This window comes from Acanthisitta chloris, unplaced genomic scaffold (genome assembly GCF_000695815.1).
Source record: "Acanthisitta chloris isolate BGI_N310 unplaced genomic scaffold, ASM69581v1 scaffold14157, whole genome shotgun sequence".
In the NCBI taxonomy this organism is placed as follows: Eukaryota; Metazoa; Chordata; class Aves; order Passeriformes; family Acanthisittidae; genus Acanthisitta; species Acanthisitta chloris.
Genome location: NW_008683280.1, coordinates 34,978 through 40,060, shown reverse-complemented (window position 1 = coordinate 40,060; position 5,083 = coordinate 34,978).

Here is a 5,083-nt window from a genome sequence, read left to right as displayed (position 1 = left end):
ACATAGTTGTTTCAAAAAAAATCAAGTTTAATATTGCTGCACAGTGTCCTGTATTGGCAAACACCAGAACCTCTATGACATACACAAATGATACGAAAATACAAAAATCAGTTGTTGCACATACTGGTAAATAAATACATTTACTCCAGAATACCAAAGAGTTTCTTTAAAAAAATTTAATTTGTAAAAGCACATTCTTGCAGGTTTATCTAAAACTCTCTACAGGTCTGAGCAAAAGGTGATGCCTGACTACTCAAAACAGGCCAAGACAGTCTTGTGTGCAAACAAGCATAACATGTTACAGACATTATGAAAGAAACATGTCTGGTTAAATATTAGTTCTCATGATGAAGTCTTTTTTTAATCAATTTTGATATATTCCACTCTTTAAACCCCATATAATATAAAGGAAATCTAGACCATAACATGTTCAAATTCTACTGTATATCATTGGTTTATTTAAGAAAGGCAAAGAGATGAATAAGAAAATGTTTACCGTGGGAATAAAAAAAATAAATTAAAAAACCTAATTAAACTGGGTCTCATGATGAAGTCTTTTTTTAATCAATTTTGATATATTCCACTCTTTAAACCCCATATAATATAAAGGAAATCTAGACCATAACATGTTCAAATTCTACTGTATATCATTGGTTTATTTAAGAAAGGCAAAGAGATGAATAAGAAAATGTTTACCGTGGGAATAAAAAAAATAAATTAAAAAACCTAATTAAACTGGGTTTCAAATTAAATAAATTAAAAAACCTAATTAAACTGTTTTTTTTTTCAAATTCTGGGGACAGAAATATCCATGTAGCACATTTTCTACTTCTTGAAGTTTAAGTAAACAAGTCAAAGGTTATTTTTCTTTCCAGGCAGATATAGTCTCAACACATTCTAAAATGAATATTTCTACAGCTGCTCCCAAACACTGGATATTTCAGACTGCCATTAGTTGGATGAAAAGTCTTGGAAAATACAAAACCAGTTCAGTGTCTCCTAGGAACTCTCAGAAATTAACCACCTCAAAAGTATTTACTTTCTGAGATACTTCTAAAAGTGTAATGAATTACAAAACATCCTCTACAGATTTTTTTCCCTTGTTCCCCTGCTCTTGAGAATAAGAAATTGTTCAAAAAGGAGAAACAAAAGCCCCAGTTTTGTGATGATGGGATGGAGATTGACTCACTGCATGGATCCATTCCACCACAAAGTCATCTCAAGGGAAAAGCAGGTGGCTCTCTCTAATAGGTACAGACACTTACACGGAAAGCATTTGAGAGAACTTTTTTAATCTTTTCAGAAGATTAAAAAAAATCACTTGTTCAAAATTATTTTAAAAGAGATTTCAAATAACTGAGGGTTTTTTTCAATAATTAATACCAAGGCAAATTAATATCATGGTTTATGCTGTCACTCTGTCCAGAGGGAATGAAATCTGAGTAATCACCAGATACCACCAAATGAGTTTTTTAAAAACTGTATCTGTATGTGTGTGTGCGTGTGCGTGTGTGTGTGTGTGCACAGGACAAATGTTTCAACATCTAACCCTGGAAAACATTGGGAAAGTCATCAATTAAGCCCATCCCTAATACCAAGAATCCTGCTGTACTGGTCATGTATATTTACCCCCTTTATGCTTTGTATGTAAGTGCCAGATGACCTGATTTTCCTGTCACTGAGCACAGGATTTTTAATTTGAAAGTAACTATTAGTTTCAATCACAAGAAAATACTTTTAAATACTAGTAAAATTAATAAAGTTCCAATATTTGTCTTTTTCGTACACGCTTTTCAGGGAGCCACTCTAAGAGGTTTGTTTGCTACAGACCTTGTTTCTTAGGGAAATTTCCTGTGTGATTTGCTAATTCTTGTGCAGGCTCAGTTATCCACTATTTTATCCCTTAAATAATGGGCAACATTTTGTTTTTCTAGATGCCCTGTGTAGTTGCAGTAATGACATCACAGAATTTAATGGCACATTTAATGGAAAAGGTCAACTTTTTCACCAATAGACATTCTAGACCCCCCTTTGAGTGTCAACAAGGCTTCATGGGATGTATGTAAGAGCAAACTCTCAATTTTCTGAAGTCTTCATGCCAGTAATGCCCCTTTTTGAGATCCAGCTAAGCCCACGTTTTAACAAAGACAGACAAGAAAACAAGAGGACTTTGCTAAAGATACACATAGGTGGCATTACAGAGACACAACAGAAGTTAGAAAGAAACATTGTTACACCAGCAGGCTGAAATAGAAATAAACGGGTGAAAATGCCATCATGAAGGAATCTGCACATAAATCAAGCTGGTTAGGAGAGAAACAAGTGATATGGGCAGGGTTCTTCCCAATATAATGCAACATAAACAGTGACCATCGTAGTCTATCAATGAACACTGAAATCCATGGCTCGCTCTAAGCAGTGCCAATTCTCTGGTAAGAGATCACCCTCCTGGCATTCCCCAGCACATCCTACAGCCTCATCTGCACACTGGAGTTCCTCCACAGCTGCAAACGGAGCTTCTTTGCACTTTGCTTTGCTTCTCTGTAACTGCACTCCTTGGATTCTGTGATGCCTTTTTCTGGGCTTAGGGCTCAAAATAGTGCAAGTATAATAAAAAGGTGTTATCTTCTTAAATGCAATGCAAACACATGGAAAGTTCAAATAACTTAAAGAGCCACAGGTCCCAACTTTTGCCTTCAGGAGGAGCTCTTTCTTCAGTGTTGGTGGAGCTGTGTTTTAATGGCTTCGGTTCGTCTTTGCAACCATGTCCTCTGACTGGTGACAGACACACAGGGTAGGAAACAGCACACAGGGGAAAACATGCACTGTTACAGAGCAGGAGGACAGTAAGCACATAAGAGTTGCCTTGCTTAGTGATAAACCTGTCCGTAATAAACCCGTTGTGTGTGTTTTTCTGATATGGTGGCTGCTTGCATGAATGCTAAGAGGGGCTCTCATCCTCCAGATCCAGGCAGATATAAATGAAGAAGAAAAAGAGAAAGGAAGGTTATTTTCTGAGAAACAAGCATACCTCTGATGGGCACTGTAAAAATAAACTTAGCTATATTGACATCATTTACATCATGCTCCTAGCATCAAGCTCTGCTGTACTAGTAAAGTAGTTGCTTTCAGCATACAGTCCCCACATCCCTGGCATCCACAAAATACAAAGAAGAAAGCACAGTGTTGTCAGGAAGCTTAAATTCATCATACAGGTGGCAATGAATCAGAGAGTGCTAAAAACTACTGCAGTAGAAAAAGAGAACTTCAGAAATGTGGCCTCTAGGGTGCAGGTGCTGAGCTTGGCAGGTGCAATTCAAGGAGCCAACTGGTAGAAATGCAGTATGGTAAGTCCTAAGTGCCACCCTGAGAGTACAGAAGGGTGAATCCCTTTACAAATGTTCTCCAATATCTTGGCCAGAAACCTGTTCAGCACTTTGAAATTCACAAATGAACTTGAACTGTGCCATGTGATGAATACCCTGGTGGAGGATTACACAACCAGAATTGAAGGCCACCCTACTTCAGAACGAGAACATATACACAGGGATTTAACACACTTTAATTCACAGACACTGAGAGGTTTCACTGGCTTAGCATTCTGGAGTGTCCCTATATGGAAAAAAACTGTACATGTTTGAAACAAGAGAAAGTTAGAGATGGGAAAAAGAAAATCAGGGATGTGAAAACAAAACAAGGAAGTTGCGGTACACATTCTGAAGAAGCTGAGAAGTATCTACCACCTGCAAGAAAGTATTTGAAGTGATGCCAAGTAGGAATTCATCCTCATGGACTTGTGCAATGCAGTCCAAAAGACAGAATAATGAGTGCTTTTGAAAACAGGGGCTTAAGGATTTTTTGAAAGAAAAGACAACCAACAAAACCTTGTCATAGTGTCACTGAATTCAGTAACTCCTGAGAATTCATCAGTTCAAGCCGTATTCCACAATTAACTTTTTGAGACGATATGGTTACAAATCTTGTAAGAGTGTACATCACTGCTGCAGCCTCACTTGAAACCAGAAGTTAGAATTTAACAGTACACAGAATTTCTATCTTTTCAGCCTATATTATAGAACAGTGAATCTCCACATAAATACAGTTAGGAATGAAATGGAGCCCCGTTGGTTTTTTTTCCGTAGGAAAACTCAGTGGGCTTGATTTAAATATTTTGCTGAGCAGCTTTTCATTCAGTTCCTGACACTTGCTCAGCACCTTCTATTTTTGCTGGGCCATTCTCTTGAATTAATTTGCAATTATCTGATGAGAACCCTGTAGTTACGTGGTTTGGTTTTCCAGTATTCCAAGCTGAAGTGAAACAGTTTAGTTCCGGATGCAGTTTGAAACGGAGACCCTCTGTTTACTAGTGGTCATCCATGGCAGTAGGTGGAATAGTGGAAGTACTGACCTCCAGAAATAAATGTAGTGGTGCACAAAACAGCAGTGTTATAAGGCAAAACCCAAGGAAAGCATATTATAATAACTACATTATATTTTTCCAGTAGGTCTATCAAGCATTGCTCATACGACAACAGAGGAAATGGCTGGAAAAGGCAACTACCTCTCAGCTAAATCAACTTGGTACACCTAGAGCTACTTCAAAGACTACTGTCTTTGAGCTTAAACCACATCTTTAAAATGTTTTGAAAATAGCTAAAAAATGCCATAATCATTAAAGACACATCAGGATCAATACAGTTCTACTTCTATCCAGCAAGGACAGGAGATTCTCCCTAGAGAAGAGAACAGGATGGTAATCATTGGGTTATCTTCTGCTGTCCCAGACTGAAATGAAAACCTCCTGTTACAACGTGCCAGAGTTCACAATCTAGTTTGAACACCAAACTTCATACCATGTCAAAGGTTGGACTTGATGATTTTGGAGGTCTTTTCCAGCCTTAGTGATTCTATGAGCAGTGCTCACACCCCCTGTCACCAAACATACTCTGGTTTTGTGCACTGGTGAGATTTTCTGCACTGGCAAAATAAGTGATCTCATGATACAATTTTCCAAGACATCAAGACTAAATGTTCATAAAATTAAACTTACCTAGACAGTAGGCATAGCCTTTAAAAAAAAAAA